This window comes from Mauremys reevesii, linkage group 1 (assembly GCF_016161935.1).
Source record: "Mauremys reevesii isolate NIE-2019 linkage group 1, ASM1616193v1, whole genome shotgun sequence".
NCBI lineage: Eukaryota > Metazoa > Chordata > Testudines > Geoemydidae > Mauremys > Mauremys reevesii.
In genome coordinates this window covers 83,176,341-83,194,210 of record NC_052623.1, presented here as the reverse complement: position 1 = coordinate 83,194,210, position 17,870 = coordinate 83,176,341, and the positions used below count along the sequence as shown (strand labels likewise).

The 17,870-nt window shown below is 41.7% G+C and overlaps 1 long non-coding RNA gene across 2 annotated transcripts in view; it reads left to right on the top strand.

The window, feature by feature from the left end:
- The window catches only part of LOC120385008, a 123,413-nt gene that overhangs the window by 22,564 nt on the left and 82,979 nt on the right, over nucleotides 1–17,870 (top strand). Inside the window, exons 2-4 of one of the 2 annotated variants that reach the window (XR_005589203.1) lie at nucleotides 340–550; nucleotides 8,716–8,831; nucleotides 9,892–10,002. This is a non-coding gene — a long non-coding RNA (uncharacterized LOC120385008). Of the gene's footprint in view, nucleotides 1–339; nucleotides 551–8,715; nucleotides 8,832–9,891; nucleotides 10,098–17,870 lie in introns of those variants that run through there. The other variant, XR_005589202.1, reaches the window with a different exon arrangement.

Sequence of the window (17,870 nt, the reverse complement as noted above, 5' to 3'; positions counted from 1 at the left end):
TCAGAAGAATCCATTTCAAAGGTGTACTAATTTATAAAGACTGGGGGTCTGAATCTCAAGTGATAAGCAATTGAATCAACTGGTTTTATACAACATTACTGTATTATAAAAGTATATGGTGCGGTCTTTTCTGAAAGCATATGACACATTGGTGTTTAATATAACTGTGAAACGGATGTATTAACAGTATATGAAGAAATGTGGATACAAAATGATATGTTTTAAAGTCTGTGGTCAAACAGGTTCTTTACCAAACAGGAGAGAAGGCAACTATTTACCTGTCTCCTATATAAATTAAGCATGGTGGAATCAAAACATTGGAATCCCATTTACATACAGGAGGATCGGAAGCCCACAGGAAGGAAAGAACAGCATGAGGGCATCCTTCCTCTTGAACCAAAGTCATTGAATTCTCGGAGATATAAGCAAGGACATCAGCCATCTTTGGCATCCATCACTAGACACACACAAGAAAACAGAGCTCTTGCCAGCTGAGAAAGATGTTTCCTTCAACCAAGGGCAGGCTGAAGTCTCTGGAAACTGAATATAGGTGAGAAAAAAGATCTTGAACAAAGCTTGTGCCTTGCTTGATTGTTTTAGACTTTTAGATGTGTGTTTTCACTTTTATTTGCTTGTAACCCTTTCTAACTTTATTCCTTTTATTTAGCATCACTTAAACTATGACCTATTGTTAATACATTTGTTTTATTTTTACTGTAAACCAACTCAGTGTTGTGTTTAAATGGAAGTGTGAAACGACTCCAGTTAAGTTAATAAGCTGTGAGATGCTTTTGTGTCTTTAGAGGTACAAATGGGCTTTATTTCTCTGTGCTGTCCAGGAGAGGACTGGACATTATAGAACACATGGTTTTGGATAAATTTGGGACTGGGAGTGTGTTGGGGTCACCTTTCTGGTTGTAACCGAGGCTAGTGGAAGCTGACATGAGGCTGTAGACAGGCTGCAGGGCTGTATAGTACACAGACACTCAGGGTGTGACTTGCATGCTTGTAGGCTGGCTGTGAGCATCTCAGGTTGGGAGCTGCAGCACCAAAGCATTGTATGGCACCCCAGGTTATAGGGCATCAATGAAGCAACCCCTCATTCATTGGATTTCCCACGCCTCACCCCAAAGGCCATCACACATGGCTGGGACAGCCCAACACTGTACCGATCATCTACTACCACTCATAGCTATTGTAGCCTAGCGTAAGTGAAAGCAGCCCTCTGATTATTCTAGCAGCCTGCACAGAGCAGCAGCAGCAGGATCAGGATAAGTAGGTGTTGAACTTCTGGGAAGAATTCTACCTCAGGGAGATTCCCAGCATGCACAGAGAATGCGGCCACTGCTATACTGCTTCAGGGGGTGCAGCTGGAAGACAGTGGAAGGCAGAGCACAGCCACGTCCCCTTCATTACCTCTCCTTGTCCCTTTGTATCTTGTACGATAGGGTGTATCCACATCAGGGAATTCAAGGACTACACCTATGCTTACTTACTGTGTAGGGGTACCAGGGAAGAGGTGGACCAGCCCTGGGGCACGTTTGGGTGGAATCTGGCTCTTAAGTACAGATGCAGCCCGTGTGAGAAAACAAACTGAAATGATTACAACAGTTCTACAGTCAATGCAGTAGAGAAGTAATTCAGTTTCTGGTAGTCTAACACACTAATCTATGCCATGTCAGTTTTTAAGGTAATATATACAGCTTGGGCTAGAGAGCACAAATGTCAAAAATATCAAGAGTGTGACACCGACAGATGTAATCAGAATGTGAATGCATGAGCAGCCTGGGTGGAACCAAAAGGACTGCAGGGCAAAAACAAGCATTTCTACCTCACCCAAATTGAGAATGTATTTATTAATATATTTTAGAAGTTGACTATATTTCACTGAGACAACAGTTAAGGTTACACAGTTAAGCACTGAAGAGTCAAGATGTGCAAAAGTTAAGGAGGCTTTTACATCACACATTTGCATATTCTCATGCCTAGTGATGGAGTGGAGAAAATACAGAAAGCCCTCCCATTGCAAAGTCTGCGTGGTTTGGCCCTTTTGCACATCGAGTGGAATAATCCACAAGAGCCCTTGCCTCAGCTCCTGTAGATCTTGAAAAGGTGCAAAGATGCTGAGGCAAAACCTCTGCAGGAACTTGAGAAATTCAGGAGGCAGAGAAAAGGCTCCTGGGGGCTTTGCTAGGAAAAAGGGGGCTAAAATGAATGTTCTTTGTACTTTGCACTCATGCATGTTGCCCAGCCTTCCTTTGGCGCAATTCAAGCAATAAGGCAGTCAGCTACATTGCAGGCTTAGGAGCCCTACATAAACCAGCAAATAGTCACTATTACGCTGTGTTTTACACAGTCTGTGTTGTTTAGGTACTGTGATAATTGGGAGACCTGTAAGGGGTTGCGGCACTGCCTGTCCTGTAATCCTGGCTGCTTCTGTGTTGTGCAATTTTGGCTCAGAGCCCTGACACCAGCAGCCTGCTTCCAGCACAATAACCTCACCCTGGCTTCCACCAGGTCACATCAACAGCCCTTCCAGCCCTGATTCTCCCCAAAACAGTCTCCTCTGCAGTGCTCAACCCGGTCACTGTCGCAATCTCAAAACCTTATCAAGTGTGCTGCTCCTTTAAGAGACAGCATCAGCTTGTTGGTTCGCTGAGGATTTTACTCTTTGGTTTGAAACACGGCACTGAGGTGATTGTGTAATAAAACAAGATTATGTTTTTATTAACAAAGAGCAGAAATTTAAGTGATACCAAGTAAAAGGTATTGAGTTAGAAACGGTACAAACAAACAAAAGTAAAATACACTTCTAAGACTAAAACCCAAGTTAGCAAACTAAAGCCTTTTGTTCAAAATAGTTTTCTCACCACAGTTGTTCTTCCAGGATGGCTGGCCAGTTCTTAGACAGGATCCACAACAGACCTGACCCAGGCCCCTTAGTTTCTTTGTCTCTTCAGGTGAAGGATGCCAAATGGCTTTTTCTCTCTGCTTTTATCCTTAAAGTTTTATCTTAGTTTTCAAAGTCAGGAACCTGAACCCCTGGGAGCTCATCTTACTGTATCCATGAGGAATCTGATGCCATGTTAATTTTTGCAGTCTCCTCCCCTGGTCAAGATACCTAAGTGGCTGTCTCCCCCACTCACTAATTGATGGTTTTGTCTATCTTTTATGTAAATATACTTTCATTGTCTCTTGTCTCAATTTTAATTTGAGATACATTCAAGCAGGCACGACCATATTCCTTTGTCTAAGGCTCACCCCGCCTTAGACAAAATACATTTTAAGAACATATTTCTAGCACATTTATAACTTTTCATATATCACCTGTACATACACCATGCAATAATATCCATGACCAGTGTGTTACCAATTTACATGTGATACATGACACACTCCTTTTAGAAATGGATTATGACAATAGTGAGTTGGGTACACTCAGTTGGTGAGGCCAACTAAGACTCATGGCTACAGAGTGGGGATCCCCTTGCCCTCTGGCATTGGGAAGTTCTTTGAGTCACAGGCACCCGTTGCTGCTTTGTAGTTTTCCTGTAAATGACTTCCGTAGACTCTTTTTGGCATACTTGCTCTTGTTATACTTGGTCTTGCGTCAGCACTAGGGATAGATTAGATGACCTCTGAAGGTCATTTCCAGGCGTAGTTCTATGATTCTATGCACAGAGGAGTGGCACACAATAATACAAGGCACTGCACAAGTGTGTAAGGTTATACAGTTACAAACACCTCAGGAATGGAGGTTGTTCATAACTCTGAAATGTTTGTAACTCTGAACTAAATGTTATGGTTCTTTCAAAAGTTTACAGCTGAACATTGCCTTAGTCCAGCTTTGAAACTTTACTATGCCGAAGAAAGATGCTGTTTTTAACCATCTTTATTTAAATGACACAAGCACAGAAACAGTTTCCTTACCTTGTCAAATCTTTTGTTTAAATGTTTAAATTAAAACCTTATGGCTTATCACAGAGAAGTCCCTATTCCTTCTTGGCTAATAAACTGAAAAAATGGTCTGAAAAACTATAAATTAGCCAAGTGAATGCAGAGAAATAGTGTACACAGCTAAAATAGTGATGCTTTCCCCTGGGGATCAACTGTGAATAGTCAGTTGAGACTAGGCTGGGATCTCTTCCTCCACTGTATACATATGAGGAATGCAGGGATCTCATTTGGAGCATATATTTCCATAGGTTACATCCTGTGCCCCTTTACTGATGGGAAGTTCTAACCATCAGAGACTGAAGATGGGAAATAAGTGGCAGATCCTGCAGCCTTTACTAATATAAACAGTACCATTGACAGGGAGGGTTCTTTTTAAATTACCTTTGAAATTTACGACACACTCACCACAGTGATATCTGAGCGACTGAACATCAAACAGGTATGTTAACATCAGATTAGGCCCATTAAATTGGATGCCCCACTGAGGGAGCCAGCATGTTGAATAGTACATTACGCCACAAGAAGATCCACTGACGTCAATGGGATTACTCATGGAGTAAGGCAACATTCACCATGAGTAAAGGTATCAGAATCTGGCCCTCACTAAATGGAGATACAACACTAAGAGGTATTTCTAATCAGTCTTTTTAAAATTTATTTTAAAAAATGTGTATTATATATTCTAGGAATGGGCCCAAACCAAACTCCCAGATTCACCCCATCTGAACTTTGGGAAAGGCCCAGGTGTATGGAGAAGACCGGGAAGGGTTAAAGCATTCTGGGCCCTAAGCATAACTCACACGGGACTCTCAGTATACCAAAGCTCCCCGCTCCCCAGTCTTTGGGGGCAGTTAGGAGACACACTCATCAGAGCTGTCTGCTGTGCTGAGTATGCCTCTCCCTCCCCGACACCACTTCTGTTTGTCTTCATGTGAGATGAGGTCTGTCCCAGGGAAGGAAACTCAGCCTCTACGCACCTGAGCAGAGGACTGAGGGGAGGCACCTGCTGCATAGCTAGTGGTATTGGGCCCCACCCCTCAGACGCAGTCTTCAGCTGGGGTGTATTGTATTATTTTAGATGGAATAAATTGACCAAAGATGTTAACATAAGCCAGTCACTATCCGACCTTAAATAGTGTTAAATAAGAGTCGGGGTTTGATATACAGAGACCTCAGTCTGTTTAGTACCATGGCGCAAACACCATTAAAAGTCCTTTTAATATTGTAAAGACACAGAGAAGAAGGAACAACCATTACAGTATTTGAAATGTAAAATATTAAGTAAGACATTCATTTTAACAGCATTTTGGCCCCTTTCGCTTTAGTTAGAGAGAGTTTTAGAAGGAAACCGCCCTTGTTTGACAGTCTCTTAGCTGATAAAGTATATTTTGGGTTGCATTAACAGAGGCACAGCATGCAAGTCACAGGAGGTGATAGTACTACTCTACTAGGTGTTGGTTGGGCCTCAGCTGGAGTACTGTGCCCAGTTTTAGTCACCAATGTATAGAAAGGATGTAGAGAAACTGGAAAGGATCCAGAGATGAATGACAAAGATGATCAAAGGGATGGAATGCAAGCCATGAGCAAAGGCTGAAGGAACTGAGTATGTTTACTTTGGAAAAGATGAGATTAAGGAGGGAACATGATAGCGGTCTTCAATTCCTTGAAAGGATGCCATAAGAAAGATGGAGAAAAATTGTTCTCTCTTGCCTTAGGGTTGTCTGCCACTTATTTCCCATCTGCAGTCTCTAATGGTTAGAACTTCCTGGATCTATCAAGCACCCTGTCACAGACCCCTGAAAATATGACAGTCATGTCATTGCTTTGACTTGTATCAATATTTGGAGTCTGATCTAAAGACAATTGAGATCAATGGAAGGACAGCCAGTGACTTTACAGGACTTTGGATCAGGCACATAACTTTTCATTGGTATTTTACCACTCCATTGTATATGGAGAGAACCAGACTTTTGTAACAACAATTGCAGCAATTAGCCTTTTGCTTGTTAATATCTGGAGTTTGGACAGTGCTTCCATGTGAAGTGCTAAATAAGTGGGAGATTAGTTCTGTATTGTAGAACATCACTTCTCCCTTTACTGTCATGAGAACTACCTTTCCTCCCATTTATTTTAATGCATTTGAATGGTTAACACTGCACACAGAATATGATATCACCAGCCAGCTGTCCAGGGGCCACTTGCAAGTGGTCCTCAGACCAGTTTGAGAACCTCTGCCTTAAACTGCTAAGAGTTTGTAGAGATTTTTATATAGCTTAAGTAGTGGGGACCTGTGCATTTCAAGCAGGAGGATCTAAACTCTGTCTCCAGCCACCATGATGCTACAATTAGAATAGATTGTAGCATAGGGGTTGGCAATCTCTGGCACGCGGCTCGCCAGGGTAAGCACGCTGGTGGCCCAGGCCAGTTTGTTTACCTGCCACGTCGGCAGGTTCGGTGGATCGCTGCTCCCACTGGCTGCAGTTCGCTGCTCCAGGCCAATGGGGGCAGCGGGAAGCCGCGGCCAGCACATCCCTCGCCTGTGCTGCTTCCTGCAGCCCCCATTGGCCTGGATGATGAACCACGGCCAGTGGGAGATGCAATCTACCAAACCTGCCAACGCGGCAGGTAAACAAACTGGCCCGGCCCGCCAGGGTGCTTACCCTGGTGAGCCATGTGCCAGAGGTTTCCGACCCCTGGTGTAGCATAATGACAACCCTAAATTCCTAAATGGCCATGGCCTTTCTGAAAAGTTATATACTCATGTAGGTGCTTTTACCATTATTGCTGGGAATAACTAGCGTGTAGAGTGACTTACAATATAGAATACAGGAGTGAAGTGTCCTTTGTGACATACTATATTCTTATTCCATATGCACATTATTTTCACCCCCTCTTTAGGGATGAACTAAATTGCCAACTGTTAGCTGATCAATTAGTTAATGTTTATACTGTGCTCCACAGATGTAAAGCACTTTATAAATGCTAAGTATTGTTAACAAAGGATTTGGATGTTTGCAGTCTATGGTGTGCCTTTCTGTATTGTATAATGCAGATTCATTGACTAGCCATGAGATAAATTGGGATGGGACAATCTGGGCCTGCTGCGAATGTGAGAGGGTTGGAAGTTCAGGTCAGGCAGGTATTGTTATAGCCACAGCATTACTTGCTCAGTGTTTGTCACTTTGGACTGGTCTACACTGGGAAGGGGGGGATCGATGTAAGATACGCAACTTCAGCTATGAGAATAGCGTAGCTGAAGTCGACGTATCTTATTTTGACTTACCTCCCGTCCTCACGGCGCAGGATCGACGGTCGCAGCTCCCCTGTCAACTCCGCTTCCGCCTCTCACCCTGGTGGAGCTCCGGAGTCGACAGGGAGCGTGGCGGGGATCAATTTATCACGTCTAGACGAGACACAATAAATCGATCCCAGATAGATCGATCGCTACCCTCCATTCCGGTGGGTAGTGTGGACGTACTCTTTGTCTTACACAAGTATTAAACTAGACAACTCCTGATTAACTGATCAGTCCAGTTTTTAACCATGCAGGTTTTTAACCATGCTAATCATAGTTCTGCTTCATCCACAATGTAGAAAGGCAGGGCTGGCCTAGTGTTTAAAGAACTATGTTAAGATACAGGAGATCAGCATTCAGTGCCTACCTCTGCCACAGATTGCCCGTGTGATCTTGGGCAAGTCACTTACTCTTTGGCCACTGTTGGAAGACGGGATACTGGGTTAGATGGACTATTGGTGTGACCCAGTATGGCCATTCTTATGTTCTAGTTCCTTACAAATTAACACAGAGAGGATTTCATTTTCTTTCTCCACCCCCTAATGAACATGTTTTATGGACTGCAGTTCTGCCTCTTACCAATAATAAATACATAGCACACCACATTCTTGAATCTTAGGTAGTATAGCATTTTCATTGTGACAACATGCATTCTATAAACATTGTGTCTTTTTGACACCATAACTCAAAAGCCACATTGTGGCTTGGCACACACATCACAATGTGGCTGTGACTACATTTCTGACAAGTTCTTGAAGTCTGGCTACATTTGTACAGGGGTATGGAAGGTTGGAGAAGGACCCTTGTGAACTCTCCTTTTCTGTCCCAATCCCTCCCTCCTCTCTCACCCTTTCCCAACTCTACACACACATATATCCCAGCTATATATATATGCAGGTCTGTCAGAATCTGACCTTAGTGAGGACTTTGCCTTCTGATTGAACTATAATGGTAGAAGTGAAGCTTTTCTTTGGAACCCCATTAAAATAATACAGAGAGGTTGAAAATCAATTTCATTTTTTACCTGCTCATGTCTTTTTCATGAGCAGGTAAAATTTTCACCAAATTTCCCTCCATTTTCCTAGTGGCAGGAAGCAAGTTTGGGTTTCTCGTTTGAAGCCTGGGACTGGGATCCAGAAATGTGGGTATTATTCCCAATTGTGTCACTTACTTGTTGTGTGATCTTGGATTTGTCATTTAGGGCCAAATCTGTCAGTGGAAATTAAGGCTGCACTAGTTCATTACTCCCACATATGAGGCAGTCTTATGAAAGAGGTTTTTAAAAATTACTAAAAATTATAATCTTTCTACAGGTTCTTTAACCAACCATATATGGCTCCCATATATATATATCATTGGGGGATGAGGTTTTGGACTCTGCGTACACAGGAGCAGGGCCCAGGTACATGATCATTGCTGAAGGGTTCTGCCCTCAGAATTTCATGTTTCCTCTTCAACCACAGAGCTCCACTGGACAATGAAGATCCTGAAGGCTCTGCTGTGGAGGAGACTTGTGCCTCAGCTCACTCTTCTGTAAGATGGAGATGACACTTCCTGCACTCATAGCAGAGTTTTGAAGGTGAACATTCGTGGAATGTTTTGACATCTTTGGGTAACAATTACTGTTTTACAGTACATCTGAAATATTGTTATTACCTCCCTCTGCTACTGACTTGCTGTGTGACCTTGGTCAAGTCACTAGGGGCCAGATTGTGGTACACTTACATCTTGCACCAGAAGTACTTCTCATTTACTTTCCTGGAACTACTCCTGGTGTAAAGTACTATTCAGCATCAATAAAGGTATCAGAATTTGGCATGACCTTACCCAGCCAAACATGGATACAAAAAATAATTACCAATCTCCTTCAGGATGGGAGTTAAGACTAATGTCAGTAAAACTTCTTGGATAAAAGATGCTACATAAATATAAAATCCCTATGTGCTCTTCCCCCTTTCCTTACCCTCTGTCTGCATTTCTCTATGTCCTTATGCTGTGAGTAACTCAGGGCAGAGAATGTGTGGGAAGTCCCTGACAAGTTAATGTGTGGGCACTACCTTAAACACACCATAAGTAACACAGTAGTGGTAACAATATCATTAGGATTATTGGAGTGTGGGGCACAGAGAAATAGAGAAAGATTATTTTCTTGAACATCCTGTTTAGCTCTGATTGGTTTGGGTATCTGTTTCTTTCTCATTTTGGAAAAGAAGGAAGATTTACATTGTCTGGCTCTCTAGCTGAGATATCTGTACTAGAACTGCAGAGGCAGAGGATACAAGCAGCTATTTTTATCTTAGAATTGATCCAGCTGCAGTAGCCATGCTGTGGTACACTGACTTCATCACTTCCAACAGCCCCACCCCTCTTTTGTTTGCTTACACACTTCAGCCTTTTTGTTGTTGGTGTTGTCAGTTATATCGATTTTCCCCCTCAACCAGCTCCCTTTAACTCCTTAGGCATCTCAGCTGAGTTCTATCCTCCATAATGTCACCTGCTGAATGCTGATAGTGACAGGAGCAGATACCACTGCAAGCACTGACATGCCTCTGTGTCAGATAGAATCTACTAATCAGGGCACACAGCTCAGAGCAGTGCAGCCATCTAATTGTTCATCTTTCAATTTTTCCTGCCCCAAGGAGAAAATGCTCCAAAGAACAGCCTCATCAGTTGAAGCCTTCAAGACCTGGAAACTTGCCATAATGTCCAACCCGACTAGTGGTCCACGCTGTAAGACAGGTTTGAGAAATGTAGGTTCTATATGCCTGAGATGTTAATCTTTCTTTTACTGTTGTTCTGTGATTATCATAAACTGAAATGACTGTCATTAAACATAACAATAATAATGCAGAGAAATAATACTTTGCACTTATATAGTGTTTTCTATTCATTGATCTCAAATCCCTTTACAGAGCTAGGTAAGTATTAATATCCCCATTTTACAAATGGGATACATGAAGAACAGGAAGATTGAATGCTTGAGTCTAATCCCCTAGCTCTGGTTTAGCAGCACCTTACAACACCCAATGAAACAAACAAAAAACAAACAAACAGTAAGCAGGATAACCTGTTTAATTACAATTAATTAAAAGCCCATCACCACAACATTGATCCAAGGCAAAATAATGGAATGACCATTATGGGACTCAATTAATGAAGTAAAGAAAGTTCATATAGTTAATTAACATAGATTTGGTCAAACTAACTTGATTTTTTATGAGATTACAAGGTTGGCTGATAAAGGTAAATAGTGTTGGTGTATTTTGCTTAGACTTCTATAAGGCATTTGACTAGGTACCATGTCATTTTGATTTTAAAAAAATGGAGTGATAGAAAATCACTATGACATATTAAAAAGATTAAAAACTGGCTAACTGATAGGTCTCAAAATGTAATTATAAAATGGGAAATCATCACTGAGCAAATGTGTTATTAGTGGCATCTCCCCAGGGTTCAGTTCTTTGCCCTACACTATTTAACATTTTCATTAATGACCTGGAAGAAAACAGAATCATTACTTATAAAGTTTGCTGAGGTGACACAGATTGAGGGAGTGTTAAGTAACGAATAGGACAGGTCTCTGATACAGTGACCAAGAATGCTTGGTAAATTTGGTGCAAGCACACAACCTAATTTCCTCCTTTGACAGGATAACTGGCCTAGTGGATAAAGGGGAAGCTTTAGATGTGTTTTAGCTTGACCTTTTTTTATAGTAAATCTTTTGACATGATCCCACATGACATTCTCACAAGCAAACCCGGGAAATGTGGTGTAGATGAAACTACTATAAGGTGGATGCCAACTGATTAAAAAACTGTACTCAGTGAGTACTTATTAATGGTTTGCTGTCAAACTGGTAGGATATATCTAGTAGGGTCATGCAGGGGTCTGTCCTAGATCCAGTACACTTCAATATTTTCATTAATGGCTTGAATAATGGAGTGGAGAGTATGCTTATAAAATTTGCCAGTGACACCAAGCTGGGAGGGGTTGTAAGCACTTTGAAGGACAGGATTAGAATTCTAAGTAACTTGATAATTTGGGGAATCAGTCTAAAATAAAAAAGATGACATACAATAAAGGTAAGTGCAAAGTACTACACTTAGATAGCAAAATCAAATGCACAAATACAAAATAGAGAATAACTGGGTAGGCAGTAGTACTACTGAAAAGAATCTGACAGTTATAGTGGATCACAATTTGAATATGAGTCAACAATGTGGTACAGTTGTGAAAAGGGCTAATATTCTGGGTGTATTAACAGGAGTGTCGTATCTAAGACTCGGGAAGGAATTGTTCTACTTTTTTCAGCACTGGTGAGGTTTCAGCTGGGATACTATGCCCACTGTTGGGCACCACACTTTAAGAAAGATGTGGACAAATGGGAGAGGGTCCAGAGGAGAGCAACAAAAATGACAGAAAGGTTTAAAAAGCTGACCTCGGAGGAAAGGTTAAAGACCTGGGCGTTTAGTTTTGAGAAAAGACACCTGTGAGGGAACCTGATAAGTCTTCAAATATGTTAAGGGCCAATGTAAAGAAGACTGCGATGGGTTGTTCTCCATGTCCACTCAAGATAGGGCAAAAAGTAACTGGTCTGATCTGCAGCAAGGGAGATTTAGGTTAGATATTAGGAGAGCCTTTCTAACTACAAGGGTAGTTAAGAACTGGAATTGGCTTCCAAAGGAAGTTATGGAAACCCTATCACTGGAGATTTTTAAGAACAGGTTAGACAAACACTTGTCAGAGATGGTCTAAGACTCTAAGGATATGTAGCCCTGCCTCAACATGGGGGTGGGGGGTGGGGGTTTGGACCTCTCAAAGTTTCTTCCAAGCCTACATTTATATGATTCTATGAATATGCATTTTAATGCAACCAAGTGTAAATGTATATATCTAGCAAAAAAAAAGAAAGTTGGCCATCCTTACAGAATGGGGAATTATCTTGAGAAGCAAAAAAAAAAAAAAGACATAGGTGGATAACCAGCTGAACATGAGCTCCTAGTGTGACAGTGTAGGAGAAAGAGTTAATGCAATCATTGGATATATAAACAGGGGAATATCAAGTAGGAATAGAGAGGTTATTTTACCTCTGTATTTGGCAATGGTGTGACTGCTGATGGCATACAGTTCTGGTGTCCACAATTCAAGAAGGATGTTCACAAATTAGAGAGGTTTAAAGGAGAGCCACATGAAAGATTAAAGTGGTTTCCAAAGTGGGGTTCCTGGACTCTTGGGGGTCCATCATGGATTATGCAGAGTTCTGTTCCTTCAAGGCATTCTACTGTGGACCAGAACAGTGTTCTGACACTTTGGCCACATGGAAGACACTATTTTGTTCTCAAAATGGCATCCGTTGCACAGTGTAGCATCTCACATGCCGTGACCACGCTGACAGGGGCATTCCCATGCTGGCAGGGGCATTCTGATACATGGGCACGGGAAGTAAGGGCTGCAGCACCCCCAGGTTTTATGTGGGGTTTGGGTTGCCCACTGTGTACGTAGGGTCCCAGCTCCTGGCCCTGCTCTGGGCTGCAGGTGTGGTCCCAGCTGCTGGCCATGCTCCCGGCCACACACATGGGGTCCCGCATCATGGCTTCTGGCCCCAGGCCTGGAGGTCCCAGCAGCTGGCCCTGCTCCCAGCCCCACACGCAGGATTCCCAGCTGCTAGTCCTGCACGCAGGGCTCTGCTACTGACCTGCACCTGCTCCCAGCCATGACCCCAGCCTCGGCCCCCTTATCCCTGTCTGTGTCCCCCCTTCCTGGAGACATGGCCCTGCTCCTGGCCTCAGCTGGAGGAGGTGGGGCAGGAGTTAAAAAGTTTTGGAATAGTTTTACTGGTTGTCAGCACCCCCACTATAAAAAGCATTCCAGTGCCACTGTTCTGATAGCACCGATACTTGCTCATTCAGAATTACACCACAATCATAATTTTAGTTAAAGTGAAAATAAGGGTGAGGTGATGCCTTGTAATAATGGCCAACTGTTTACTTTTGGTTCCTTTGCAAGTCTTATTTTAATTACAATATATTTTTAAATAATGAACTAAACTAATAGAATAAATAATAGTAACATAAAACTTATGTGTAAAAAATGACAGGGGTCCAGGCAATTTAGGCAAATGCCAAAGGGGTCCTTGGTGGAAAAAAGTTCAGGAACCACTGGATTAAAGGACTGGAAATCATGCCTTACACTGAGGTCCTTGAGGCTCCCACAGTATTTGGCTTAAACAAAGAGAAAGTTAAGGGGGACTTCTTCTGTCTATAAAACCTGGGGATCAAAATTTTTATTATAAAGATTGTGTAATCTAGCCAACAAAGGTATAGCAATATCCAGTGGCTAGAAGTTGAAGCTAGATAAATTCACACTGGAAATAAGGTACATTTTTAATAGTGAGGGAATGTAACCATTAGAATGACACACCATGGGTCATGGTGGATTCTCCATCTCTGGCAATTCTGAAATCAAGACTGGATGTTTTTCTAAAAGATATGGTCTAGTTCAACCACTGCTATTGGGCTTGAAACAGAAATTAATTAAGGGAATATCCATAGCCTGTTTTATGTAGGAGGTCAGACTAGATGATCACAATGATCCCTTTTGGCTTTAAAATCGATGAGTTACAATGGGACTTCTGACTGAGTAAAAATTAATGAACAAAATCTGTTCCTGAGTCATACAATGGTACAGACAGGAATAGAACCCAGGTATTCTGACTCTCAGTCTGTCCTCAGACCATTAAATCACAGCTTCCCCCATTAATGACAGTATTTCCTTAATTAGGGACCCAATCCAACTCCATATACGTTGATAGGAATCTTTCTATTGACTTCATTGGGAACTGAGCTGAGCGTTGAAGCAGCAAAAAGGTTCCCACCATATCTCTTCTTGTTAATAAATGTTTTGTCTTTTTATTACACTTAGATTTTCAAATACCTGTCTCTCTGAGCCTATTAAAGACTGTACTTGAGCTATGTATAAAAAATAATAACCTCATAAAGCAAACACAAGATGAAGCAGCAGTAAAGAGTGGAGTAAAGAATCACAAAAACGAATGCTATAAAAAAGTTTAAACTAATCCCCTGTGCAGGAAAGAGTTCAATTTTTCAAAAGTATGTCTGACAATGCTTGCAGTTTTCAGTCCCTGCATGGCAGTCACTTTGCCAACAAACAATAAAGCCGCAGTTTAAAACTGTATTCATCTTCTGCGAAAGGCAGCAGAGAACTTTGAATGTATTTTTCACCCAACATTCTTTTTCCTGTAGCATCAACTACTCTAGGGGGGAAAAGTTATTGTCATTAGCTTTGTATTAATGGGACATGGCCAATCACCCTCTGGTCATACCTTACATGTTTCCTATTCTCTTTTCCTCTGATCTGTCTTGCTGTGTGTCTTTTTGGTCTTCTTTAGACTGTCTCTTTGGGGCAGGAACTATGCCTGTTTTTGTGTGTAAATACAGAACTATGGCTTGTTGCATCTCCATCCCACATTGTGGGATGAACACATAATAAATATTTCTAATTATAGCTGAATGTTAGACTATGGAATAAAGTTTTAGATAGAGATTTGGCAGTAATGTGGGAAATCTTCAGACTTGGTCCCTAATCCTGCTATGAGTTTAACATAGATGGACCCCAGCATCAAGCCCCATTAAAATCAAGGTCATCCACACATGCACAGGTGTCCACCCATATTGAGTTTATTACAGGCTTGAGGTCTAAGACTCATTCATGGTTGAAACAAGCAAGTTAAGGTTAAAAGGTCTCCGGTTATCACAGTAACTGAGAATCACACAATCTTCAATGTATTTATCCTAACAACGTCCCTGGTTGTTCGGTAGGTTTCCTACCTCTTAGTTTTTTTCCTTGCCAAATTCAGTCTCTGAATTAAAACAAAATAGTCTGAAGATAAAGGAGCTCATCTGACCTTTCAGTAATTACATTTTCAGTATTTTCTCTCTGTTATTCAGTCTACTCTCCAGCATTTTCAACAGTTCCTTAATCTGAAGCACAAAGTACAGGCCACCTTGCCTGGGGCAGGAGAAATCCTGCTTCACTGAGTTAAATATTAGGATCACATAAGAAAACAACCAAGGTGATTCATCACAGCTCAAGATTTCTGCTTTTCTTACGTCTCCTGGAGGGGATGCATAGGCAGGAGAGCATTACTTGGTCCTTAATGACAAAGCTCTCCAGGGGGTGAAAGGTCCTCTTTACGGCAAAGATAATTGTTCAGTGAGTTCTTGAATTTCACAGAATGTATCTGGAAAAGAAACAACAACAACCTCTGTTCCTGAGTAATTGTTTCCCATGAATCTTCAAGCCTGTTTTCCTCAATGCGTCACTCTTCTTGCTTCATCCATGCACTCAGGGATATGTAAGATGACAGATTCGGTAGAAACAACAAGAGCTGTCTGAGTATCTGCATCATATTAGATGATTGTTGCTTAACAAAGATATAGGTCTACACAGTGAGCATGTATGATGCTCTAGAAAAAGAGACCTGCTTAATTTTCAGCAATGACTCGTGGTTTTGGGTGCCACAATTTTTGAGTTCCCAAGTTGAGAAAAATATTAAAGGAGCCTGACTTTCAGAGGGTAGGTGCCCAGCACTTCCTGAAAATGAAATACCTTAAAGATGTCTCATTGAGCAGCCACACACTGAGACACCCCAAATCACGAGCCCTTTTAGAAATGTAAGGCTGGTTCTTAAGGGTTTACAGTGTAGATTAGACAAATGGTGGCAACAAGCAAAGATTAAGGATGGGAGGGATGAAGACAAAAGCAACTAAAGATAATGCAATTTGTATCATGCTGGCTATTAAATTATACATAGACATGCACAGGCATGATAATTTGTGGAAACTGTGTGTGGGGGAGGATGGAGATCTGCAGGAGAGCTCTACCTTTTGTATGCCTAGCTATCTCATTGTTTGTTTGATTTGCTGTTGGTTACTTTAAAGGTGACCTGCAAAAGAGAGAGAGAGAGAGAGCTGAACTGGTGTCGTTTCATGCTCCTTTTCAATGCATATGGAAGAGCTGAAAGGTTAAAGTATTTTGTTTATTTTTCATAATAGAAGTATTAAGACTTGCCTACACTGTTTTTGCCAGAGAACTCTGTTGGTGACTGAAAATCTAGTGGGATTCTGTCATCATAAGAAACTGAAACCTCAGCAATTGAGAAATAAGGGGTTATTTTAATCAGACTCATGACAACTTTTAGATTGTGGTGGTGTTTTTTGTTTTTTTGGTGTGGTTTTTTTGCTAATTTCACTCAATGTCTAACAAACACTTGGGAAGAGAGATCTCAAACATTTCCTGGTGAGGCCACATCTGGAGTATTGTGTCCAGTTTGGCCCCCCCCCATTACAGAAAGGATGTGGACAAATTGGAGAGAGTCCTGTGGAGGGCAATGAAAATGATGAGGGGGCTGGGGCACATGACTTATGAGGAGAGGCTGAGGGAATTTGGCTTGTTTAGTCTGCAGAAGAGAAGAGTGAGGGGGGGATTTGATAGCAGCCTTCAACTACCTGAAGCGGGGTTCCAAAGAGGATGGAGCTTGGCTGTTCTCAGGGGTGGCAGATGACAGAACAAGAAGCAATGGTCTCAAGTTGCTGTGGAGGAAGTCTAGGTTGGATATTAGGAAACACTATTTCACTAGGAGGTGGTGAAGCACTGGAATGGGTTACCTAAGGAGGTGGTGGAATCTCCATACTTAGAGGTTTTTAAGGCTCAGCTTGACAAAGCCCTGGCTGGGATGATTTAGTTGGGGTTAGTCCTGCTTTGAGCAGGGGATTGGACTAGATGACCTCCTGAGGTCTCTTCCAATCCTAATCTTCTATGATTCTATGATTTCCACTTTTTCCTCTGAGGTCTTCCATACAAAATTGGGAAGTGAAGACTTGAAAAATATCTGAATAATCTAAAGTTTAAAAGGTACTAAAAATATATCTTTATAAAGAAGCAAAGAAAGGCATAAACAATTTTATTTCCTTCGATTGTTACTTTTGACACAAATTACCATGCCACATGATATTTGGTAGGCAATGATAGCGAAAAACACCCACCAGGCATATAATAAAGGGGGGCCTTTACTAACAGCTACACTAAACTCCAGACGGCTAACATATTATAGCTAAAGTTGTTCACATCTCAGCTGGTTTTGTGAGACATTTTTATTTTGGTTTCACTTCCTGGAGGTTCATGGTGTCCATTCTTTGCTTCCACATCCAAACAAATCTGAACCAAACAACAAATCCCTGCATTTTGCCTGAAACTTGGCCTAGATTGACCCAGTAGCAAACCAGAACTATGTTTCAGGCTTGCAGCAAATCCCCAAAGTAGAGAGGAGTGTTGTCTGATTGGGGTTTTCATTAAGACTCTTTCACACAGTTCTAGTTATCTCTCTTCCTAGGTGCACATTCTGAGTAAGAAATCGTGGGCCTACAGTATCAATGGATGAATGTCCGAATCTTTCTAATATGAAATGTTTATAGAGTAAATTAAAGACTTCTGGATAAAATGTACCTCTTTATTTTTATAGCTCTGCTTTCAGCTTTTTAAGAATAGAAACAACTGGCAGCGGGGGTGGGGGGAACTCTGCTATATTCTGAGAGGAAAA